Genomic DNA, 27,003 nt, shown 5'->3' on the forward strand with positions numbered 1-27,003 from the left:
ACCGCCATAGGCATTGCTGGGCAATGAGGGAGCGTCATGCCACACACCAATGCCAAGTCTAGAGCCCGCCATGGCAAAGCACCGCTGAACAGTCCAGAGCCCGCCATTGCAAAGCACCGCTGAACAGTCCAGAGACCGCCATGGCAAAGCACCGCTGAACAGTCCAGAAGCCGCCATGGCAAAGCACCGCTGAACAGTCCAGAAGCCGCCATGGCAAAGCACTGCTGAACAGTCCAGAGACCGCCATGGCAAAGCACCGCTGAACAGTCCAGAGACCGCCATGGCAAAGCACCGCTGAACAGTCCAGAGACCGCCATGGTAAAGCACCGCTGAACAGTCCAGAGAACGCCATGGCAAAGCACAGCTGAACAGTCCAGAGACCGCCATGGCAAAGCACCGCTGAACAGTCCAGAGCTCGCCATGGCAAAGCACTGCTGAACAGTCCAGAGCCTGCCATGGCAAAGCACCGCTGAACACTCCAGAGTCCGCCATGGCAAAGCACCGCTGAACAGGGCATGCACCACTGAACAGGGCAAGCACCGCTGAACAGTCCAGAGACCGCCATGGCAAAGCACCGCTGAACACTCCAGAGACCGCCATGGCAAGGCACCGCTGAACAGGGCAAGCACCGCTGAACAGGGCATGCACTGCAGAAGAAGGAAAAGACCGCCGCATCAAGCATCGTTATCCCATGTGCAGCTGGGACTGTGACGAGACAGGAACTGTCACGGGGAGACTAATCCAGTCTGGGCACCAATCCCCCTCCAGAACCAGTGGAGAACAGCATCCACTACCTCAGTCCTTCACAGGATGAAGCACTCTGGGCACCAGTCCCCCTCCAGAACCAGTAGAGGCTGTTATGTTCTTGTGAGACTGCGGCTTTGCACTCCCCAGGATTGTTCAGTGGGCAACCCACCCACTGTAGAGACTTGTGAGACTGTGGCTTTGCACTCCCCAGGATGGAACAGTGGGCAAACCACCCACTGTAGAGACTTGTGAGACTGTGGCTTTGCACTCCCCAGGATACATCAATGGGCATGGAGCCCCGTCGTGGATGTGGCTTGGTGCTGTAATCCGGCTGAGGTGCCCACTTTCCCTTCCCCCTGAGGTGCCTGTTGTATTTCGATCTGATGCACCGGCAGTGTTCTCTCCGTTTGTGGACAGGTATCTTGTGTGGGCCTCGCCCATGCATTTTTGTCGTAGTGGTGCATGGACATTGAGATGTGCATATCTGCACTACTTCTCGTACTGTATATACCTTTGTATGAGTTTTTATATATCTGTATATAATTGACACATGTATATTGATACATTACAATGTTCGAACTGATTTCGTTTTGTCTTTGCATTCTTCCGGGGGGGTTGCGGGTTGTTACTGTGATGTTTGTAAATGCATTGGTGTGTGTGTTGTAATATGCGAGGGTGGGGGTGGGGGTGTTGCGTGTGTGTCCCCCAGACTTTTGCCTCCCCCCTCCCCTATGTCGTAGGTGCAGTACTCACCGTTGTCTTCGCCACCGCTGGTGTTCATAGATGAGTAGGAAGAGAAGGGCTGGTAGGATTTGTAATTCCAGCTCCATGGTGTCCTCCTTCCTCGTGGGATGTGTTAAGGTGAGCGTTTTCCCATTGCAGAAACTGTTTCCGCCGTGTTTTTATCCATGGTGAATCCGCCCCGGTAAAGGTTGCGGATTGGCGGGTTGTAATAGTGTGGGCGGTACATTGTCTTCCGCCTGTCTGTTGGCGGTGACCGCCGCACTGCTTGTCTGTACCGCCGTGGCGGGCAGAGTGTTAAAGTGGCTGTCTTTGTTGGCGGTTTCCGCCACGGTCATAATTCCCTTTTTTTGTCCGCCGGCCTGTTTGCGGTATTACCCCACCTTTAACACTGTCCGCCAGGGTTGTAATGACCCCCAAAGTGTCTAGTTTAGAACGGGTCTGTGTTTGTACAAAAGTAAAAGGAATTTAATCTTCCTAAAGTTTTGTGTTTTGTGTTGTGTATAATGATGTGTTTGTGGAAAAACAGTCTGTTTGCCGTTTCTCACTGACTGGGTGGTGGTGATGGCAGTTGATGGGAGGGAGAACTTGCAGAACTCGGTAAGTGGATAAAATTAACCCAGTGGAATGCACTGGTTGTTATTGCCTTTGTCTAATGAATATATTTCTGTTTTTTTATGTGTATATTTTATTGCTGAACGGCTTTATGTGTGATGCTGGCCTTTGACAATGCTTTGTGGTTCCCGCAACATACAAGTCATTTCCAGATGATTTAGAATACTGCTGTCAATCATAATTGTGGTTTGAAGAGGTCTCAACTGCATCTTAATTGTGAATTCTGTGCTCACGAGGCAGAGCATTCTTTTTATATCTATGCATTCACCTCCTGAAATAGGTTTTCCTTTTTTAGCATAGACAAGCCCCGGTATCAATTGTGCCCCTTTACCTCTGAATCCAGAATTGTTCTTGCAATGCTCAGGCTCCAGAAATATAAAACAGGTGGTCACCTTTCGAGTTTAGCTCCTAAGAACTGGAATTATTCGCTTCTCAACATTCAATCTTTACCTAATTCTCAAGCCTTTAGAAATCTATTAAAACCAAACTTTTCAATAGTTGTTTCTTCTATCAGTAATTTCTCCATCATGCACCAATTTAGACCTGGCACTATTAGGGATTTGGTTGAATGATGCTTTAATATAAAACATACAAAGATACATTTACATGACATTAACCTAGCTTGCAATCATTTACATAGGCAGTTGTGAGCCAGCAAATCTCCCAAGGACCCAACTCAATGTTAAGACACGTCTGGGGAAGTGCAACCATGATGGGTGCATGTGATGATCGAAAACAGCATCACTTCTCCTGCGTCAGGACTTGTGAGATAAATATAGTGCACTGCAAGCATTAACCCTGAGAGTCGCAGCTCACATTTTCCTACTTTCACTTCTTGTGCTTTTGGAAATGGTTCCTGGACTCTGGCACGGAGTAATATGAAATCATACCAAAATATGACCCAACACCATATTCAACTATGAAAAGTCTCCAGTGTGTGCTTGTTAATTTGGTTCTTCTTGCAGGGCTACTGTCTCAAAGTCGGATGTATTTTTGTGGACGACCATAACAGGTCTCCTGCTTCAGTCAGAGTGTGTTGAGTTTATGGGCTTTATCACTATCCCCAAAGTTAGCAGAAAATACCCTTACGCATCTTAGGATCTTCAATGATAATCATAAACACTCAAATAATTCCCTGCAGCGTGCCTGATTTCTGGAAATCCTTTTGATATGGTTATTTCATGGAACAAAAAAGCATCTGAAGAAAGTCTTTTGTCGTGGGATATAGGCTGTCAGAGGCTTCATTTGCTCTGACTGTTCAGATAAATCTTTTTAGTCCATATTCATCGAACCGCTTTGCAGCATACATGTGCAGAGGTAAAAAAGCCTGTTTTGGCTTACATTAACCACAGATAGCAAAGCTGGAAAACAAGCTTGCCCCTTTAAGAGTGTTGGATGCGCCCCTTCCACAACACACTGTACTGGCAGCTGCCTATCTGATCAAGTTTGTTTTTGCGGCTTGTGAGAGAAGGATTTCAGCACATCTCTGAGGCTATTTTGCCTTTCAAACCAGATATTTTCCTGTCAGGAATTCAATTTTCTAAGCTTTCATAAAGGCCTTATCCCCTACTGTTTAGTGAACTCATTTTTTTGTTTGAGATTCTGACTGGTGTTCCAACCATCATGACTTCTTTTTTCTCAAAGTGGATGGAATGTGGAAGGAAGAAGGCTGTAATTGATGCACTTAAAGCATGCGTAGTTTGCTTGCTTGCCTCTCATTCTCTCCAGGAATGTGATATCTGTAAAAATATGTCAAAGAGAACACTAAAGACAGAAAACACTGAGAGGCATATTACAAGATATGAGAGTTGAGGAAGAGAGAAAGAAAATAATAAACTAAACACATCAGGTTCACAATCTACATCACACTCTCTGTCAAAAGTCACAGAGGTCGGTCAAAAGAGAAAAGAAATAAAGGAAAACAACATCATCCTCAACGTCACCATAGACCAATGTCAAGATCATTGACAGTGACATGAAGCCCATCAGGGCCGACTTGTTCGCTGTCCAGACAGGGTCCACCTTGTTGACACTGATGGCATTCAACATCCAGACGACAACGCAGTACATCCCCGTTGATGTCAAGAGCACAAAGATCACCATAGGTTCTAAGTCACTGCCAACATCAGAGAGAATACTGTGAACATCGAAGTGTCATCACTCACCGTCGATGAGACCACTGTTAATGCTGAAAGACCACCACTCACTGTCTAGAATTGAAAATTGCCAACCTCTCGCTCTTAAGTCTAAGGTCTGGCCCATTTCACCCTCAATGGTACAATCCATATATTTTTCAGCTTCTCAAGTAATAAACTCTTAACCTGTAGGAGGTACTCCATGATATGAAAGAGATAAAGGAAAGAAACATCTGTCTGTCCTGGATGCAGACACACCGTCTCTTGACCCTGAACCCTTGCTGCACAGCTCAGTCACCCCAATAATACCATTTGAGGATCCAATACAATCTCGCCACAGACCTCTGGGCTTATCACCTCAAAGAAAGATGTCAAAGGCCACTTCAATGTCACTGATACACAAGTGGAAACCACCTTCTCCACAAACACCTAGAAGTACATCTCCAAGAGCCTCCCTTGAAGAAGTTCAGGATCTCACACTAGGTCCAGATCGCCATGCACATATCTGATCTATCTTCATACACTCCTACATCACCAGGACTATCGTCTTCAAGAGAGTCGCCAATAGATGACATTATTACCTTCCATGAGGTACTGGTAGAAGAGCAGCTAAGCTTAACATACGCTCCGAGACACCTCAGTCATCGGTATCTGTAATTCTGGAAACATTACAATCTAGAGCAGCACCCTCCCCTCTCTTACTATTAGTCCCAGGACTTTTAGAAATATAAGAGAACATGTTTCTCAATCAGCAACTCCACATCTACTGAAGAAATAGAAACCACCACAGAAAGAACCAGAATATCTCAAAATAGTCCTAAAGCCTGATTCAGTGATTGTCGCAGCTGTGAGACGAAAACATCCTTCAGATCCTGAATCAACTGCTGCTCCTTAGAGGGAAAGCAAGAGAATTGGTATCACTAGGAAAGAAATGTGAGGAACAGCATCAACACATTGGAAAAACGCAAGTGTCACAACACTTCTTGGGAAAAACCTTATAGAGATGATTAGGTGATTTGTAATTAGTGCTGCAACTTATAAGTATAGCCCTCTTTGGCCAACATATGGACCAAAAGATGCTTCTACGGAAGTGGAAACTCTGAAATCTGTTGGGATGAAAGAAACGTTCTGTAAACAGTACAGTCAAAAAGAACGTTGATTTTTCCAGTACAGTACAACATCAAAGACGGCCTTAGTAACAAAAGCACGGGCAGGAACAGCAATACAAATGTCGGTATCAAAATAAGAAACTGCCCCTTCCCAGAAACTCACACTCTAGAGGGAGAAACTCATCTGGCGATTGCCAAAGATCCTCTAACACCCCCTCTGATAGTTATCCACTCCTACGGGGGGTGCGCTCGCATATCACATGGAAGAGCGGAAAACAATAACAGACAAATGGGTACTGAACATTACAAAAAGGAGCTACTTCATCTGTCACAAAACCAACGCTTAATTTCTTACTCTTGCTGCTAGTGCAACAAACCCGTATCCTACGGACCAAATAAATCAGTCAAAATTGAATCTTTGCATCAAAGAAACAGAGGAGTTCACTTAAGATGTTTTCTAGTCCCCAAAAATGGCCAAACAACCCAACATCATCCAGTATTAGATCTGTGTTTTCTTAACAAATACATTCAAAAGGAAAACATTCAGAATGTTGGCACTTCACCAATTTTGTCCAAACCACAAAAGAAACCATTGTCTCTGCTCAATAGACCTTGAAGATGTGTATAGTCACATTCCCACAGCAAAGCACAACTGAAAATACCTGTTAATCAACTCAACAAATTTCATTTTTTAAACTTTTTGTAGAGGGGCTTAAAAAAGTTTTCCCTTCTATTAAAAATGCATCCCCAACTTGGGAGCTAAATCTGGTACTGTCAGAATGAATGGCTTCTACTTTTGAATAAATTCATAAAGCTACTTTGCGGCATCCTTCATGGAAAACTGCTTTCTTGAGTTAACTTCAAGAAAGCTTTAATTGTTTTTCATTTGAATAGGGTGGTTTGAAGAACACTCCCTTTATTCCTGACTAAAGTTGTCTCAGAATTTTACATCAATCAGATCATCATTCTACCAACTTTCTTTCCCAACCCTATTAAACCAGCAGAGAGGGCTCTTCATTAGTTAGATATCAGAAGGGATCTTGTTTTTTTTTTTTGTTAGATAAAACCAAGGATATCAAAAATACAAATTAATTATTTATAAACTATGGTCATATAAGACAAGAAGTGGCTACTTCTAAACAATCACTATCTAGTGGCATGCATGTAGTTATGTTACCATCACGGTTCCAACAAAAACCAACTATTGCCAGGCAAACCCAGAGCACATTATGGAAGAGAAAAAGCAGGTACTACTTCCCGAATAACGAATGGCTTCAATTGGACGTCTGCAGAGCTGCAGCATGGAAATCTATTGACACCTTCTGTAAACACTATTGATTACAATTTGATAATCAAGCAGAAGCTGGATTAGGTCAGGCAAGTCCTACAAACCTTATCAAATAAGGTTCTTTACTGTTTTTTCTGCTGGACTATAATTTACCAGCCACTTCGTCAATGAGTTAGCTTTCTATTCTATTCTAGTATTTATGACTGTTCTTCTTCGTAGGAATGTTCAATGAATCCATAACTGACCCGCCCTCCTACCCGACTGTTCTCTTAAAGGAAGGTTGTGGGTACGTCGCTATATACATATGTACTTAAGTATTTCTACTTTAAGTTTAGGCTTAAAAAGAACTAGGGTGCCTATTACGACCCTGGCAGTCTCCTGTCTGCCAAGATCGTGGTTGCACCGCCACCGAAGCGCTGTGATGCCACAGAACACCGCGGCGTCCCTTTTTCAGTCCACGGGCGGTTCAACGGTCCACATGCCAGGACGCAGGAACCGCCTCAGCCGGTTTTTCTGTGTTTCTTTTTCTGCGATGCGACCCAGAGTGCATATCTCACGCTCTGGGTCACACCGCAGCCCCTGACTGCCTCCTGCTTTTCTGTCACTTACCTATTTTGTTCTTTTTCCTTTCTTCTGTCTTTGTTTCTTCTTTCTTCTTGACCTTCCATATTGTCTTCTTCCTTGATGTTCTTTCTCCCAGCAGGCCTTTGCCTTCTTCCTTTTCCTTTTCTACTAGGTCTTTTTTCCTGTTTCATGCTATATAAGCTCTGCAGTTCCTTCCCTCCTTGCGTTGCAAACATTTCCGTTTGGTGGTGCTCCTCGCTCCTGTTCCAGCTCCATTCATGTTCCTTCTTTTTTCCTGCTGAAAGCCTTATATTTATTCCCTTTTTCATTGTTTTTTTCCTCTTTTTCAGGAGTTTCTGTGCTAGAGTTTTTTTTCCCATTTTGGGGTTTTTCTTCTGAGACTCCTTCTGGAGGGTACGATCTGCCTTGGCGTTTATTCCTGTCAGCAGCACCGTGGCTACTAGAAGGGGTCGCCCCTATCTTGGCCAGTCCAGAACCAGTAAGCAACCGGGTGTTCCTCCAAGTTCCTCAGCCTACGGTGGTAAGAGACGTGCAGATCGTGAGAAGCGCGGTCCGGCCACAACATTATGACCATGGTGAAAGCGCCACAGTCGGACCTCAGGCACTTCTGCTTTTAGGCCATCCGACGGCCTGGTGGTGCTGGCGGTCCCAATCAGCCAGGGCAGTGCTGCAAGCAGTGCTGCCCTGGGGATTACGAGTCCCATCTCCGCCAGCTGGCAGAGACAGGGTGCCGGGCCCCTGCACTGCCCATGCACTTGGCATGGGCAGTGCAGGGGCCCCCATGGCCAGCCCCATCTCGCTTTTCACTGTCTGCATTGCTGGTGCACCCAAAGCACTGCAACATTGCCGCCGGCTCAATTACAAGCCGGCATCAATGTTGTGTCCTGTTTCCTGCTGGGCCAGTGGGTGGAAACTCTGTTTCCGCCTGCTGGCCCAGTGGGAAACTCTTAATAGGGCCAGCAGGAGGGAGACCGCACTGGCAGTCTTCCGAAAACTGGAGTTTAGAGGGTGGCTTTCACTGCCTGCCAAACCTTTAATGAGGCCCTGAGCCTTGAAGGTAACTCCAAGTACTGTGTATAAACAGCTGTTCTGGGACTCTACAGGGAAGTATTCCAGTGGTTAGGAGTATCAATGAAGATCCTATAAAGCAGAACCAGAACTGCAGGTAGGTGACCCTTTCTTCATTGCACTATTGTTCTTAGAGTCAATTTTACAGTTAGCGTGATCAAGTGTGCTTGGATGTTTTTCTTTCTACATCTATTTCACAGAAGCTTTAATTGATTTTATTCTACATTGTGCTAAACACATACTGTCTTTCCTGTTTTTCATTGTTTCTTCCTGCCACGTGTAGAGAAATTACCAAATTGCTGGGAAAAGATACTGTTGGAAATTACCATCTTTTGCAAAACATCCCCCAGATTCTTCCTGAACCCGTTTTGTGGCTTTACGACTCTGTGCACTTTACTCCTGCTAACCAGTGATGAAGTGCTTGCCCTCTCCCTTCTCAACATGGTAAAACTGGTATACACCTAATTTGCACATTTAACCGGTTCAATGTAAATTCTTGCCATATTTTCTGCATTTCCTATAAATAATTTCTGTTTATTCAGTGATGGTGTGTGTTCGCTCAGGTAATAGGCTTGATAATCGACTAAAGCTCTTCACACATTCAGTGCAATGGTCTGGTTTTTCCCCTGTGTGCACTCGCTGATGTTGTTTTAGGCTTGGTAAAGAACTAAACCTCTTCTCACATTCACTGCACTTGAATGCTTTTACCTTTGTGTGTGTTTGCTGATGGAGTTTTAGCTGTGTTGACTGACTAAAGCTGCTTCCACATTCACTGCAATTGAATGGCTTTTCCCCTGTGTGTGTCCGCTGATGTATTTTTAGGTTTGATAACCGTACAAAGCTCTGCGCACATTCACTACACCTGTATGGTTTTTCCCCTGTATGTGTGCACTGATGTCTTTTTAAGGATGATAAAAGCCCAAAGCTCTTCAGACATTCACTGCATCTGAATGTTTTTTCCCCTGTGTGTGTTGTTTGAGGCTCTTTTAGGCGTGCTGAGTCGCTAAAGCTCTTCACACATTCACTGCAATGATACGGTTTTTCCCTTGTGTGTGTTCGCTGATGTTGTTTTAGGCCTGATAACTGACCAAAGGTCTTCACACATTCACTGCAACTGAAAGGTTTTTACCCTGTGTGGGTTCGCTGATGTCTTTGTAGGTGTGATAACTGCCTAAAGCTGTTCACACATTCACTGCACCCGAATGGCTTTTCCCCTGTGTGTGTCCGCTGATGTCTTTTTAAGGTTGATAACCGTCCATAGCTCTTCACACATTCACTACACCTGTATGGCTTTTCCCCTGTATGTGTGCACTTATGTGTTTTTAAGGATGATAACAGCCCAAAGCTCTTCAGACATTCACTGCATCTGAATGGGTTTTCCCCTGTGTGTGTTGTTTGATGCTTTTTTAGGTATGCTGAATGGCTAAAGCTCTTCACACATTCACTGCAATTATATGGTTTTTCCCGTGTGTGTTCGCTGATGTTGTTTTAGGGCTGCTAACTGACCAAAGCTCTTCACACATTCACTGCACCTGAATGGTTTTTCCCCGGTGTGTGTTCGCTGATGAGTATATAGGTTTGATAACTGACGAAAGCTCTTCACACATTCACTGCACTTAAATGTTTTTTTCCCTGTGTGTGTTTGCTGATGTCTTTGTAGTGTTGATAAGTTAATGAAACTCTTCATACATTCACTGCATTTGATTTTTTTTTCTCCTGTGTGCGTTTGCTGAGAGTGCTTTAGTTCGGATGACAAACTAAAGCGCTCACTGCATGTGTATGCTTTTTTCTTTCTTAGTTGTTGTTTTTGTGTCAGGTATATATTTTTCTACATCCCGTGGCTGTGTTTCCTGAAGGGCCAACATGGCCGATAAAGCACTTGTGTTCTTCCCACACTCCCTGTACGTGTGTGGTATTTTGCATGTTAGATTTCTGATTTAACAATACAGAGCAATGGTCACTAAATACTTATCATGTGCATTATATGTGGAAAGCTTCTTTTTTGGGTGACTGTGTCTTTAAATAGGACAATGGTTTCGCATACTTGCGGGTAAAGATCCTTTCTTCTCCTGGTTGATGGAAACGGGGGCAGTGCTCTGTTTTATTTAGCAGAAGCCTCCTTCCTTTACCCTTCAGTTGTCTGGCTCCACTCTCTTGTGCTTTTCCCTGGTTGCTGTAGTTTGGCCAGAAAGGGTTTACGATACATCTAGAGCATTGAATGGTGGTCTTTTATCATTCTAGTAAGCAGAGCACTGCTGTAGTCAAATCATACCGATCCTACGATCAAAGCTGGTGGTTGACGCCGGTTTGTACAGGAGGTGGTTTGTCAGTGTTGTTGCCTTAATTTTGTAGAGGTCACTTCTTATAGCCACTGAATTGGCCTTGACTCCTTCTTCCAGGATCTGTCAGTTTATGTTCCGGTTCCTCTGTCGCTGACTGCACTGATATTGTCCCGAATACTGGAGCTCATTATTTCTGACAGCTTTTACAGATTTACAATATTATCTTCATTATATAAAATCGTTTTCTGCATTCAAAACTTGTTTCCTGTTGGATGTAAAGAAAATGAAAACTGCTAAATGGAATCGTAATGGAATATGAATACAAAATATTTATGTGTTGTAAAAGTCATCTCTTCTTTACCACTGTTGAAACGTACACCATACAAACATATTTAAATAAAAGTTCTGTTGAGCACATCACATCTTCCTTAGTGGACATTTACCAGCGTTCACAGAGTAACTTAGTAAAGAACGGGCGCTCACGGAGCACCACGTGCTACAGGTACAGCTTTAGGAAGATGCACGTGGACAAGGAGGTGATTTACCAGCGTTCACAGAGTAACGTAGTAAAGAAAGGGTGGTCACACAGCCCCACTTGCTACAGGTACAGCTTTAGGAAGATGCACATGGACAAGATTTCATTTAAACAAGAACAGATTGTGGAAACAGAGAGGGTTCAGGACATGATGCTGTCACTTAAGTTTGAGGAAGTGTAGAAGGAAGGTAACTCTTCAGGAAGTATAGTTCAAAGGTAACTCCATTCACACTCCTCTTCACAATCCTTTCCTGTTCACACTGGACCTCTTGAAGTGCCAACACCTTACTGTACCTTGCACATACACACACAAACACACACACACACACACACACACACACCATTGCACACACACACATACACACCCCTGCACACACACACACACATGCACACACACACACACACACACGCGCTCACACCCATAGCTGCATACTCACTCTGAGAGGTCACTGTTAGCCAAAGCATGGGGGGGCGACTCGTTGCCTGCACAGAGCAGAAATCAGATAACGGCCTGACAGTCAAATAGCCATGGTTGGCAATACAGGAATCACAAGCTTCATTTTTAGAAGTTCACCTGGGAGATACAAACAGGGGAGGTGCACATGTAGGTGCGTATGAGGTACAAACAGAAGAAGTGCACAGGCAGGTGCTTATGAGGTACAAACAGAGGAGGTGCACAGGTAGGTACTTTTGAGGTACAAACAGAAGAAGTGCACAGGCAGGTGCTTATGAGGTACAAAGGAAGTGCACAGGTAGGTACTTTTGAGGTACAAACAGAAGAAGTGCACAGGTAGGTGCTTATGAGGTACAAACAGAAGAAGTGCACAGGTTGGCGCTTATGAGGTACAAACAGAAGAAGTGCACAGGTAGGTGCTGATGAGGTGGGAACAGAGGAGGTGCACAGGTAGTGTGCCATGACAGAGCACCTGGTTTAGTCTTCTGTAGTGATGAATTCAATGGGTTCTGGGAACTGCAGTCTTTTGTTACTACATTTAATTTGGCTGCTGTACAGACAAACCAACAAAAGGAATACAGAATACTCACCACACATGAGAAAATCTACATTTTGAGCATTCATGCAATGTGTGTCAATGGAAGAGCGTCCTGGGACGAGAACAAAATCAGACTGCAAAAAAGAAAGTGAGAAGAGAAAAAGTCGGATGGGATTGAAAGAGGAAAAGAAACCCAGGATCTCACAGGGTTTGGATTTAAACAAAAGTTCAAATATAGAATTCAGTCAGGAAGCACTTTTTGAGCTCTGGTTTGAACACTTCCAGGAAAAATTGGGTCAGATATGAACCGTTAGTGGGTCCCAAATCATGTGGGTATTGCCAGCGAAGGATCTTTCGAGGATACATGTCTGTCAAATGAGAGAACTTGAGATAGAGACTCACTTCCCGGTGGTCTAATCTTGTGAGATAGGTCAAGCCTTCATGAAGAGATGGCAGTGAGTTTATTTAGAGAGCCATTGGGGGAGACAATGCGCTGATCGCCCACAATGACCAAGACATTCATGGCCTGGGAGAGGATCGTGGTTAAAGAAGTTTACCTGTGAGATTCCAAGTAACAAACCCATAGAGAGCAGACAAATGCCAAACATTCAAACCCATGAAGCATTTTCACGAGGCGGGGCACAGGAGTGGGTATGTTTACATTCGGCTCCATGCTTTCCCCAACTGATTCCAGGATACTGCATTTCCCATACATCTATTTGTGCAGCTGTAGGAGGCTGGCCTGGTTTGTAGTGGGTACCTATGGTACATACACCTTATACCAGGTCCAGTTATCCATTATTAGTGAAATGTGTCTAGAAGCCAGGCTCTCTAGAGGTAGCTGTGGATGAGAGAGCAGCCAAGGCTTATCTAGGAGACATGCAAAGCTCATGCAATACAACTGTAGTCACACAGTACTGACACACATGAAAGAAAACACTCAGGGGGTCATTCAGACCTTGGCGGACGGCGGAGGCCGTCCGCCAAGGTCCTGCCGACAAATGACCGCACCGTGGTCAAAAGACCGCGGCGGCCATTCATACATTTCCGCTGGGCCGGCGGGCGCTCTCCAAAAGAGCGCCCGCCGGCCCAGCGGAAATGCCCCTGCAACGAGGATGCCGGCTCCGAATGGAGCCGGCGGAGTTGCAGGGGTGCGACGGGTGCAGTTGCACCCGTCGCGTATTTCAGTGTCTGCTTTGCAGACACTGAAATACTTTGTGGGGCCCTCTTACGGGGGCCCCTGCAGTGCCCATGCCATTGGCATGGGCACTGCAGGGGCCCCCAGGGGCCCCCGCGGCACCCCCTACCGCCATCCTGTTCCTGGCGGGAGACCCGCCAGGAACAGGATGGCGGTAGGGGGTGTCAGAATCCCCATGGCGGCGGAGCGCGCTCCGCCGCCATGGAGGATTCTCCCGAGCAGTGGAAAGTCGGCGGGAGACCGCCGACTTTCCGTTTCTGACCGCGGCGGAACCGCCGCGGTCAGAATGCTCGAGGGAGCACCGCCAGCCTGTTGGCGGTGCTCCCGTGGTCGGTGACCGCCAGGGTCAGAATGACCCCCTCAGTGTTACCAAAATAAAGGTACTTTATTTTGGTGACACAAATGCCAAAACCACCATAAAGACTATACTCCCTTAGGAGGTAAGTAATACACAAATTATATACACTAGCATGCAGAAATAGCTGTAAAAACAGTTAGAAAATAGTGCAAATAGTGAAAATCACAGTAGTTAGAAATGACCAAAAGTCGGTCCCCCACCTAGGCAAGTGTAGTGTGTAGAAGGGAGCTGGGAGTACTAGCAAACCCTAAAGGTAAGTGCTAGAATCCACCCCAGTGCCCAGGAAAGTAGGAGTAAAACATAGTAACCTTCCCAGAACACACACAGAAAAAAGAAGAGGAGTTCTAGCTACCAAAAACTACAGCAACATCAAAAGAGCACACATGAAAAGAGCAGGAACAACAGACTGTAAGAAACAACGCAGACTGGATGTTACAAATGTTGTGCAGCATTTGCAACTGTTCGCATCTTACTTTCCTATCTTTCCTCGTTCTCCGAGAGTTTGCCATGACTATACCATCCCACGGCACATCTAAGTCAAAACCTAGATCTAAAGCAGAAAAAGAGCTGAAGAAGTTACAGGTTGAATCCCAACATGTTTATAATTAAGTTGATAAACAGGGATGGGAATTCTACAAAACCATCAATTTCAAACGTGGTAGAAAAAGTGGAGCAATTCAATCCAACCAGGTCAGAACAAAGCAAAACTTACACCATCAGAACCCTGCACCAATCAGACAAGGCAGCTCAGAAAGAGGGATTTGAGATTCTTTTAAGATCTATACCACAAGGCTGAGTTTGAGGCCATGGAGGGAGAAAGGGCGGCAGAGCTTCCGATAATCCAGTTTCCAGACAGAAAGATCAGCTCAGAAACAGAGACATGAGATCCTCTTAAGATCCACATCAGGAGAACTCTGAGGCAGAAGAAGGACAAACAACAGCAAAGCTTCAGACAAGATAGTCTCCAGACTGAGCCAACATTGTCCTAGAAGAAAGATTTATTCCTCCTAACAGGATACACGATTCAAGTTCTAGCCCTTTAGCTCAAATACGCTTTCATATATAAAAATAACAAACCCACAGAAATACACAATTACATAATAAAATATAAACCTCCAAACAATGGCCAACAATTCTAAAGAAATTCGAAATATCCTCACTTTATATCATAAGCCGCAAGAGCACATGTCCTCTGGCCCTCCAAGCGGTTTCCTGTGGGTCATCAAAGAGTCATCTTAGTGTGAGGACATACTCCGGATGCATTTCAGAGTACAACTAATTATGCTACCACATGCAGGTATTTAGCTGTTTGCGCTACCCTGTGTGAGAACATGGACACCACAGTTAGTACAATCATGTTTGAAGACGTTGTGCACATTATTCAAGCGCCCATGGATCTAATCTTAGCTGTAGAATAAGATTTAAGTCTTTGTTGACCCGAATAAGGGGCAAAAATATGCTACATATTTTTTTCCTCCCAACAGAATGGCCATTCATATTTGGTATTATTTTAATACCTCCATTTATAAACCAATGCTGCCAGTGTCATTGTTCCTAACCTGGTCTCATGCGGTCGAAATACACTTCTCTTTCTTTGTGTGTTTGACTTCTAGGTACAGATTCAATCATTTACAATCACATCCTTCCCCTCTTCCACCTGTTTTCAATCAGAGCCCAGGAGCTTTGCTTCATCCCCCTCCTTAGCTCCAGGTAAAATAGCTCTGGACTTTTCTTAACAATACAAGATCTTTTTAAACGTTGGACACCTGAGAGTCTGTTAGAAATGGGGTCTTTGGTTGGCAGTCAGGTTACACCCTGTCCAAGCAAGGACCCTCACTCTAGTCAGGGTAAGTCACACACAATCCAAATTATCCTGTGCCACCCTCAGGTAGCTTGGCACTGAGCAGTCAGGTTTAACTTAGAAGGCAATGTGTAAAGTATTTGTGCAATAAATCATACAATAACACAATATAGCACCACAAAAATACACCACACAGTGTTTGCAAAAATATAGAATCTTTATCAAATTAAATGCAGGTCAAAACAGTTAAAATGTAATTAGAATACGTTTAAATATTACTGTAGAAGTAATATGAAAGTCTTTAGAATTTTAGTATCACTGTAAAGCAATAAAAAAGTGTCTTAAGTTCTCTTAGAAACAACAAGTATCTCTTGCAGGGCAAGGTACGTGGTTTGCGTTGAAAAATCCTCCCAAGGGACCGCAGAGGAGGAGATGCGTGGAAAACAGGTAGGTGTGCGTCGGTTTCGCCCCTTCGCACATGGACTTGTGTCGATATTTTCCCCGCGTGGACTTGGATCCTCTTCGGGATGCGGGGTTATCGGACACCCCGTAAACAATGCGTGGAAAATCCTGAACTTGCATCGAAGTCACAAGCGCTGCATCGATTCCGGTGGGCGATGTGTGGAAATTTCTTCTGCACGGCAGGCGCTGCGTCGATTCCTCTCAGGAAGTCGGGCTGCATCGTTCCAGGTCGGCTTGTGTCAATCCAGTAGGGCCGTGCGTTGAAGTTCCAGTCGCGCCGCTGGCGCTGCGTCAATCTTCCGTCGCAAAGTCGGGCTGCATCGTTCCGGTCTCGGTGTGCAGTGAAAATGTCGCCGCGAGCAGGCTGTGCGTCGTTCTTGGCAGGTGGTGCGTCAAATGTTTGCCGCACGGGGATTCCAGCTGCAGGAGAGAAGTCTTTTTGGTCCTGAGACTTCAGGGAACAGGAGGCAAGCTCTATCCAAGCCCTTGGAGAGCACTCCTTCAGCACAGCGAGAGAGCAGCAAGGTAGCAGAGCAACAGCAAGCAGCATTCCTTCAGAGAAAGCAGTCAGGGGAGTCCTTTGGGTAGCCAGGCAGTTCTTCTTGGCAGGTTGCAGGTTCTGGTCCAGAGTTTCCTTCCCAGGTAGTGTCTGTGCTGGTAGGGCAGAGGCCCTCTTTTTATACCCAAATGCGCCTTTAAAGTGGGGGAGACTTCAAAGAATGGCATAGAAGTGCACAAGGTCCCCTTTCAGTTCAATCCTGTCTGCCAGGGTCCCAGTAGGGGGTGTGGCAGTCCTTTGTGTGAGGGCAGGCTTCTGTCCTTTGACATGTAAGTGTCAGGCCCTCCACCCTCCCAGCCCAGAAAGACCCATTCAAAATGCAGATGTGTGCAAGTGTGACTGAGCATCCTGTGTTTGGGGTTTGTCTGAGTGAATGCACAAGGCAGCTGTCAACTAAACCTAGCCAGACGTGGATTGTAAGGCACAGAAGGATTTAAGTGCAGAGAAACGCCCACTTTCTAAAAGTGGCATTTCTAAAATAGTAATATTAAATCCAACTTCACCAGTCAGCAGGACTTTCTATCACCATTCTGGTCATACTAAATATGACCTTCCTACCCCCTTCAGATCAGCAGCTACCACTCAAACACTGTATGAGGGCAGCCCCAATGTTAGCCTATGAAGGGAGCAGGTCTCACAGCAGTGTAAAAACGAATTTGGGAATCTGCATGAGCCATCTGAGGGGCCTGTGGTCTGTCTGAACCGGAAGTGAGTCCCAAACAGGTATGGTCTCAGCTTCTTCAATGCCCAGACCACAGCAAATGCTTCTCTTTCAATAGCACTCCACCTCTGTTCCTGTGGTAATAGTCTTCTGCTAATAAAGACTACTGGTTGGTCTAGGCCCTCCTTAGTTAGCTGTGCTAAGACCGCCCCTATGCCATGCTCTGAAGTGTCTGTCTGCACGATAAATTCCTTGGAGTGGTCAGGGGCCTTGAGCACAGGGGCCATGCACATGGCTTCCTTCAGGGAGTCAAAGGCTTTCTGACAAGCCTCTGTCCAATTCACCAACCTAGGTTGCTTTTTGGATGTGAGTTCTGTCAAGGGTGTCCCCATGGTTCCATAGCCCTTGACAAATCTGCGGTAATACTCAGTGAGGCCTAAGAAGGCTCTCACCTCTGTTTGGGTTCTAGGTGGTTGCCAGGCCTTGATAGTTTCAATCTTGGCCTGGAGGGGCTGCACCTTGCCACCACCTACTAGGTGTCCTAAGTACACCACGGAACCCTGCCCAATCTGGAACTTATTGGCCTTGATGGTCAGGCCTGCCTGTTGCAGAGCCTGAAGCACCTCCTTGAGGTGGAGCAGGTGTTTCTCCCAGCTTTGACTGTGGACGGCAATGTCATCCAGGTAGGCTGCGCAGAAGGCATCCTTGCCAGCTAGGACCCCGTTAACCAACCGTTGGAAGGTAGCGGGGGCATTTTTCAACCCAAAGGGCATCACCCGGAATTGGTAATGGCCCTCAGGCGTGGAAAATGCCGATCTCTCTTTAGCCCCCTCAGTTAAGGCAATCTGCCAGTACCCTGATGTGAGATCAAAAGTACTGAGGAATTTGGCAGCACCTAGTCTGTCTACGAGCTCATCAGCTCGGGGGATGGGGTGAGCGTCAGTCCGTGTGACTGAATTAAGACCCCGGTAGTCCACGCAGAACCAGAGTTCTGGCTTGGCACCGGGTGCAGCAGCCTTGGGTACCAGCACCACAGGGCTGGCCCAGGGACTACTAGACTTCTCAATAACCCATAGAGCCAACATCTTGAAGACTTCCTCCTTGATGCTGGCCTTCACCTTGTCTGACAACCTGTACATTTTGTTCTTTACAGGGGGACTGTCTCCCGTGTCAATATCATGGATACACAAGTGTGTGAGTCCAGGGATGAGAGAAATCAGGGAGGAGTACTGTTCCAGTAACTGGTAGCAGCCCCCACTCTGCTCTAGGGTCAGGGAGTCAGAGAGAATGACACCCTCCACTGACCCATCACCTTCCTTAGCAGCAAAGAGGTCGGGGAGAGGTTCACTCTCCTCTTCCATACCCTCATCGGTCACCAGAAGCATGTTGACTTCCGTCCTCTCAAAGTGAGGCTTCAGTCGGTTGCCATGGAGCACCCTTAGAGGGTTCCTAGGGGATTGGAGGTCCACTAGGTAAGCGGCCTCCCCTTTCCGCTCCTTCACTTCAAATGGGCCAGACCAGCGGTCCTGGAGAGCTCTAGGCTCTACTAGCTCCATTACCCACACTTTGTCTCCAGGTTGAAACTCTACCAGGGTGGCCTTCTGGTCATACCAGCGTTTCATTACCTCTTGACTGGCCTCAAGGTTACTCTTGGGCGTTTTCCAGAAGTGGTGCATCTGGTTGCGGAGGGCCAGCATGTAGCTGACCACATCCTGAAGGGGTGCCTTTGGAGCTTTCTCCAACCCCTCTTTGACAAAGGGTCCCCTGACAGGGTACCCATAGAGAAGCTCAAAGGGAATGAACCCCACTCCCTTCTGGGGTACCTCTCTGTCAGCAAAGAGAAGGCATGGTAAGAGGAAGTCCCACTTACGCCTCAGGGAGGCCTGCAATCATGCCTATCAAGGTCTTGTTGAATCTCTCCACCATTAGATTGGGGGTGATAGGGTGTGGTGAACTTTTAGGTTACACCACACGCATCCCACATGGACTTCATGTGTGCAGACATGAAGTTTGTGCCTCTGTCAGACACAATCTCCTTTGGGAATCCCACACGGGTTAATATTCCCATTAAAGTTCTGGTCACCACCGGTGCAATTACGGTCCTCAGAGGGATTGTCTCTGGGTAATAGGTGGCATGGTCCACCAAAACCAGGATGAACCTGTTGCCTATGCCAGTTTTGGGGTCTAAGGGGCCAACAATGTCGATGCCCACCCTTTCAAAGGGGGTGCCAACGATAGGGAGTGGGATAAGAGGAGCTTTTAGCTTTTTTTCTGTTTTCCCACTGGCCTGGCAGGTAGGGCAGGACCTACAGAACGCACCTGAGTTAGTCCTCATCTGGGGCCAATAAAAGTAGGTGACAAGCCTGGCAAAGGTCTTGTCTTGCCCCAGATGTCCTGCCAGGGGAATGTCGTGAGCCAAACCCAGTAGGAAGGCCCGGTAACACTGGGGGACCACCAGCGCACGTGCTGCCCCAATGGCCGGAACCTTAGGCTCACTGTAAAGGAGATCATTCTCCCAACACCCTCTAACACCCCGCACAGCGACAAGGCCAGCTGGTTCACCCCTGATCTTCAGAACTCCAAAAGAGAAAAGATCTGGCGTACAGATACCACCAAACCCAACCACATCGCACTCAAGGAATCCATCTGCAAGCATAACCAACTGATCCGCACCACCAAAAGAACCCACTTCAAGAACCGGACAGATAACAACGCCCACAACAGTAAAGAACTCTTCTGCATCGTCAGAGATCTCTCAAACCCCAAGTCCTGCTCCAACGAACCCCCTCCGTTGCAAGATCTCTGCAACTCCCTCGCCACCCACTTCCGCCGCAAGACAGAAGAAACCCACAACAGCTTCAACCCCATACAGACCGCAAATATCCACAAACTCGACGCCCCGAGTAACACCAACCTCCTCCACAATTGGACGCCCGTCAACACAGAAATCGTCACTCACACCATGGTTTCCATCCACTCTGGATCCCCATCAGACCCCTGCCCTCACCACATCTTCAACAAAGCTAGCAACATCATCGCCCCCACCTCTGTAACACCATCAACAACTCCTTTGACTCAGCCACCTTCCCGGAAATCTGGAAACACGCAGAAGTCAACGCACTACTGAAGAAACCCAAGGCGGACCCAGATGACCCGAACAACTACCGGCCGATCTCCCTCCTCCCCTTCCCGGCCAAGGTCATCGAAAAAGTCGTCAACACCCAGCTCTCCCGTTTCCTAGAAGACAGTAAGGCGCTCAACACCTCCCAATCCGGTTTCCGTAAAAACCACAGCACCGAGACCGCACTCATCGCTGCCTCAGACGACATAAGAACCATGCTCGACAAAGGAGAAACCGCAGCACTCATCTTGCTAGACCTCTCTGCCGCTTTTGACACGGTATGTCATGACACCCTCCGCAAACGACTCCACAACGGCGGAATCCGCGACAAGGCTCTCAACTGGATCTCATCATATCTCGCCGACAGAACTCAGAGAGTCCGCCTTCCGCCATTCCTGTCAGAAGCCTCCAAGATCATCTGTGGTGTCCGTCAGGGATCCTCCCTCAGCCCAATGCTCTTCAATGTCTACATGGCCCCACTCGCCAACATCGCACGCCACATCAACATAGTATCATACGCGGACGACACCCAGCTGATCCTCTCCCTCACAAAAGACCCCAGTTGGCTTAGAAGTGCACAAGGTCTCCTTTCAGTTCAATCCTGTCTGCCAGGGTCCCAGTAGGGGGTGTGGCAGTCCTTTGTGTGAGGGCAGGCTTCTGTCCTTTGACATGTAAGTATCAGGCCCTCCACCCTCCCAGCCCAGGAAGACCCATTCAAAATGCAGATGTGTGCCTGAGCATCCTGTGTTTGGGGTTTGTCTGAGTGAATATACAAGGGGGCTGTCAACTAAACATAGCCCGACGTGGATTGTAAGGCACAGAAGGATTTAAGTGCAGAGAAATGCCAACTTTCTAAAAGTGGCATTTCTAAAATAGTAATATTAAATCCAACTTCACCAGTCAGCAGGATTTTCAATCACCGTTCTGGCCATACTAAATATGTCCTTCCTACCCCCTTCAGATCAGCAGCTACCACTCAAACACTGTATGAGGGCAGCCCCAATGTTAGCCTATGAAGGGAGCAGGTCTCACAGCAGTGTAAAAACGAATTTGGGAGTATTACACTACCAGTACATGTAAACTACACAGGTACATGTCCTGCCTTTCTTAACTCTTATGGCTACCCTGCACTTACAATGTCTAAGGTTTTGCTTAGACACTGTAGGGGCACAGTGCTCATGCATGTATGCCCTCACCTATGGTATAGTGCACCCTGCCTTGGGGCTGTAAGGCCTGCTAGAGGCGTGACTTATCTGTGCCATGGGCATTGTGAGGTTGGCATGGCACCCTGAGGGGAGTGCCATGTCGACTTAGTCGTTTTCTCCCCACCAGCACACAGAAGCTGGCAAGCAGTGTGTCTGTGCTGAGTGAGGGGTCTCCAGGGTGGCATAAGACATGCTGCAGCCCTTAGAGACCTTCCCTGGCATCAGGGCCCTTGGTACCAGGGGTACCAGTTACAAGGGACTTACCTGGATGCCAGGGTGTGCCAATTGTGGAAACAAAGGTACAGGTTAGGGAAAGAACAATGGTGCTGGGGCCTGATTAGCAGGCCTCAGCACACTTTCAAATCATAACTTGGCATCAGCAAAGGCAAAAAGTCAGGGGGTAACCATGCCAAGGACGCATTTCCTTACACCCCCCCCCCCCAAACGAAAGAGGATGAGACTAACCTTTCCCAAGAGAGTCTTCATTTTCTAAGTGCAAGAACCTGGAAAGGGCATCTGCATTGGCCTGGGCATTGCCAGGTCTGTGTTCCACTATAAAGTCCATTCCCTGTAGGGAGATGGACCACCTCAACAGTTTGGGATTTTCATCTTTCATTTGCATTAGCCATCTGTGAGATCTGTGGTCAGTCTGAACTACAAAGTAAGTACCAAAGAGGTATGGTCTCAGCTTCTTCAGGGACCAAACCACAGCAAGGGCCTCCCTCTCAATGGCACTCCAATGCTGCTCCCTGGGGAGTAACCTCCTGCTAATGAAAGCAACAGGCTGGTCAAGGCCATCATCATTTGTTTGGGACAAAACTGCCCCTATCCCATGTTCAGAGGCATCAGTCTGCACAATGAACTGCTTGGAGTAATCTGGAGCTTTGAGAACTGGTGCTGTGCACATAGCTTGTTTCAGGGTGTCAAAGGCCTGTTGGCATTCTACAGTCCAGTTTACCTTCTTGGGCATTTTCTTGGAGGTAAGTTCTGTGAGGGGTGTCACTATGGATCCATATCCCTTCACAAACCTCCTGTAGTACCCAGTCAAGCCAAGGAATGCCCTGACTTGAGTCTGGGTTTTTGGAGCTGCCCAGTCCAGAATAGTCTGGATCTTGGGCTGGAGTGGCTGAACTTGGCCTCCACCTACAAGGTGTCCCAAGTAAACCACGGTTCCCTGCCCTATCTGGCATTTGGATGCCTTGATAGAGAGGCCTGCTGCTTGCAGGGCCTTCAAAACCTTCTTCAGGTGGACCAGGTGATCCTGCCAGCTGGAGCTAAAGACAGCAATATCGTTGAGATAAGCTGCACTAAAGGACTCCAAGCCAGCAAGGACTTGATTCACCAACCTTTGGAAGGTGGCAGGGGAATTCTTTAAACCAAAGGGCATAACAGTAAACTGATAATGCCCATCAGGTGTGGAGAATGCTGTCTTTTCTTTTGCTCCTGGTGCCGTTTTGATTTGCCAGTACCCTGCTGTCAAGTCAAAGGTACTTAAGTATCTGGCAGCACCTAGTTTGTCTATCAATTCATATGCCCTCGGAATGGGATGGGCATCTGTCTTGGTGACAGAATTAAGTCCTCTGTAGTCCACACAGAACCTCATCTCTCTCTTTCCATCTTTGGTGTGAGGTTTGGGGACTAAGACCACTGGGCTAGCCCAGGGGCTGTCAAAGTGCTCAATGACTCCCAATTCCAGCATCTTGTGGACTTCCACCTTGATGCTTTCCTTAACTTAGTCAGACTGTCTGAAAAAATTGTTTTTTGACAGGCATGCTGTCTCCTGTGTCCACATCATGGGTACACAGGTGTGTCTGACCAGGGGTTAGGGAAAAGAGCTCAGCAAACTGTTGCAGGACCTTCCTACAGTCAGATTGCTGTTGGCCAGAGAGGGTGTCTGAATAGATCACTCCATCTACTGAACCATCTTTAGGGTCTGTGGAGAGGAGGTCAGGGAGAGGTTCAGTCTCAGCTTCCTGGTCCTCATCTGTTACCATCAACAGATTCACATCTGCCCTATCATGGAAGAGTTTGAGGCGGTTCACATGGATCACCCTCTTGGGGGTCCTGCTAGTGGCTAGGTCTACCAGGTAGGTGACCTGACTCTTCCTCTCTAGCACTGGGTAAGGGCCACTCCATCTGTCCTGAAGTGCCCTGGGAGCCACAGGCTCCAGAACCCAGACTTTCTGCCCTGGCTGAAACTCAACCATAGCAGCCTTTTGGTCATACCACATTGTCTGGAGTTGTTGGCTGGCCTCAAGGTGTTTGCTTGCCTTTTCCATATACTCTGCCATCCTTGAACGTAGGCCTAGTACATAGTCCACTATATCTTGTTTAGGCTCATGAAGAGGTCTCTCCCAGCCTTTTTTTACAAGAGCTAGTGGTTCCCTTACAGGGTGGCCAAACAGAAGTTCAAAGGGGGAAAACCCTACTCCCTTCTGAGGCACCTCTCTGTAGGCGAAAAGCAGACATGGCAAGAGGACATCCCATCTCCTTTTGAGTTTTTCAGTGAGCCCCATGATCATGCCTTTCAATGTCTTGTTAAATCTTTCTACAAGACCATTGGTTTGTGGATGGTATGGTGTGGTGAATTTGTAAGTCACCCCACACTCATTCCACATATGCTTCAGGTATGCTGACATGAAGTTGGTACCTCTGTCAGACATCACCTCCTTAGGAAATTCCACTCTGGTAAAAATACCAATGAGTGCTTTGGCTACTGCAGGGGCAGTAGTCGACCTAAGGGGAATTGCTTCAGGGTATCTAGTAGCATGATCCCCTCCTGAAGTCCTCCCACTCTCCAAGGTCCTACTTATTTTTAACACAAACTTTATTGCCTTGTATAAATTCACTATATATTCATCACACTGTCTGTACATTCGAACACTCCATGATATAATAGTAAGTTTATCTTGTGAGACACTGTATAAGGACAAAAACGGGTCCCAGTATAGAAGAACAATTACTCAATGTAGGAGGCTGGACTGGCTTGTAGTGAGTACCAAGGGGTACTTGCACCTTGCACCAGGCCCAGTTATCCCTTATTAGTGTATAGGGTGTCTAGCAGCTTAGGCTGATAGATAATGGTAGCATAGCAGAGCAGCTTAGGCTGAACTAGGAGACGTGTGAAGCTACTACAGTACCACAAGTGTCACTTGCACAATATCATAAGAAAACACAATACACAGTTATACTAAAAATAAAGGTACTTTATTTTTATGACAATATGCCAAAGTATCTTAGAGTGTACCCTCAGTGAGAGGATAGGAAATATACACAAGTTATATGTACACAATACCAAAAATATGCAGTATAGTCTTAGAAAACAGTGCAAACAATGTATAGTTACAATAGGATGCAATGGGGACACATAGGGATAGGGGCAACACAAACCATATACTCCAAAAGTGGAATGCGAACCACGAATGGACCCCAAACCTATGTGACCTTGTAGAGGGTCGCTGGGACTATTAGAAAATAGTGAGAGTTAGAAAATTAGCCCTCCCCAAGACCCTGAAAAGTGAGTGCAAAGTGCACTGAAGTTCCCCAAAAGACAAAGAAGTCGTGATAGAGGAATAATGCAGGAAAGACACAAACCAACAATGCAACAACTGTGGATTTCCAATCTAGGGTACCTGTGGAACAAGGGGACCAAGTCCAAAAGTCACAAGCAAGTCTGAGATGGGCATATGCCCAGGAAATGCCAGCTGTAGGTGCAAAGAAGCTTCCACTGGACAGAAGAAGCTGCGGTTTCTACAGGAACGAAAAGGGCTAGAGACTTCCCCTTTGGTGGACAGATCCCTCACGCCGTGGAGAGTCGTGCAGAAGTGTTTTCCCACCGAAAGAACGCCAACAAGCCTTGCTAGCTGCAAATCGTGCGGTTAGCGTTTTTGGAAGCTGCTGCGGCCCAGGAGGGACCAGGAGGTCGCAAATTGGACCAGGAGAGAGAGGGTACGTCGAGCAAGACAAGGAGCCCTCTCAGCAGCAGGTAGCACCCGGAGAAGTGCCAGAAACAGGCACTACGAGGATGCGTGAAACGGTGCTCGCCGAAGTTGCACAAGGGAGTCCCACGTCGCCGGAGACCAACTTAGAAAGTCGTGCAATGCAGGTTAGAGTGCCGTGGACCCAGGCTTGGCTGTGCACAAAGGATTTCCACCGGAAGTGCACAGGGGCCGGAGTAGCTGCAGAAGTCGCGGTTCCCAGCAATGCAGTCTAGCGAGGTGAGGCAAGGACTTACCTCCACCAAACTTGGACTGGAGAGTCACTGGACTGTGGGAGTCACTTGGACAGAGTTGCTGGATTTGAGGGACCTCGCTCCTCGTGCTGAGAGGAGACCCAAGGGACCGGTAATGCAGCTTTTTGGTGCCTGCGGTTGCAGGGGGAAGATTCCGTCGACCCACGGGAGATTTCTTCGGAGCTTCTGGTGCAGAGAGGAGGCAGACTACCCCCACAGCATGCACAAGCAGGAAAACAGTTGAGAAGGCGGCAGGATCAGTGTTACAGAGTTGCAGTAGTCATCTTTGCTACTATGTTGCAGTTTTGCAGGCTTCCAGCGCGGTCAGCAGTCGATTCCTTGGCAGAAGGTGAAGAGAGAGATGCAGAGGAACTCTGATGAGCTCTTGCATTCGTTATCTAAAGTTTCCCCAGAGACAGAGACCCTAAATAGCCAGAAAAGAGGGTTTGGCTACTTAGGAGAGAGGATAGGCTACTAACACCTGAAGGAGCCTATCAGAAGGAGTCTCTGACGTCACCTGGTGGCACTGGCCACTCAGAGCAGTCCAGTGTGCTGGCAGCACCTCTGTTTCCAAGATGGCAGAGGTCTGGAGCACACTGGAGGAGCTCTGGACACCTCCCAGGGGAGGTGCAGGTCAGGGGAGTGGTCACTCCCCTTTCCTTTGTCCAGTTTCGCGCCAGAGCAGGGGCTAAGGGGTCCCTGAACCGGTGTAGACTGGCTTATGCAGAATTGGGCACATCTGTGCCCAAGAAAGCATTTCCAGAGGCTGGGGGAGGCTACTCCTCCCCTGCCTTCACACCATTTTCCAAAGGGAGGGGGTGTAACACCCTCTCTCAGAGGAAGTCCTTTGTTCTGCCATCCTGGGACAAGCCTGGCTTGACCCCAGGGGGGCAGAAACCTGTCTGAGGGGTTGGCAGCAGCAGCAGCTGCAGTGAAACCCCAGGAAAGGCAGTTTGGCAGTACCAGGGTCTGTGCTACAGACCACTGGGATCATGGAATTGTTCCAATAATGCCAGGATGGCATAGAGGGGGTAATTCCATGATCTTAGACATGTTACATGGCCATATTCGGAGTTACCATTGTGAAGCTACATATAGGTAGTGACCTATATGTAGTGCACGCGTGTAATGGTGTCCCCGCACTCACAAAGTTCAGGGAATTGGCCCTGAACAATGTGGGGGCACCTTGGCTAGTGCCAGGGTGCCCTCACACTAAGTAACTTTGCACCTAACCTTTACCAGGTAAAGTTTAGACATATAGGTGACTTATAAGTTACTTAAGTGCAGTGTAAAATGGCTGTGAAATAACG

The 27,003-nt window shown here is 47.2% G+C and overlaps 1 pseudogene; it reads right to left on the reverse strand.

Moving 5' to 3' along the window:
• Positions 1-8,164: 8,164 nt before the first annotated feature.
• Positions 8,165-10,545, reverse strand: LOC138276118 (zinc finger protein 135-like; annotated as a pseudogene).
• Positions 10,546-27,003: the final 16,458 nt, after the last annotated feature.

The sequence above is a fragment of the Pleurodeles waltl genome, unplaced genomic scaffold (assembly GCF_031143425.1).
Source record: "Pleurodeles waltl isolate 20211129_DDA unplaced genomic scaffold, aPleWal1.hap1.20221129 scaffold_37, whole genome shotgun sequence".
NCBI lineage: Eukaryota > Metazoa > Chordata > Amphibia > Caudata > Salamandridae > Pleurodeles > Pleurodeles waltl.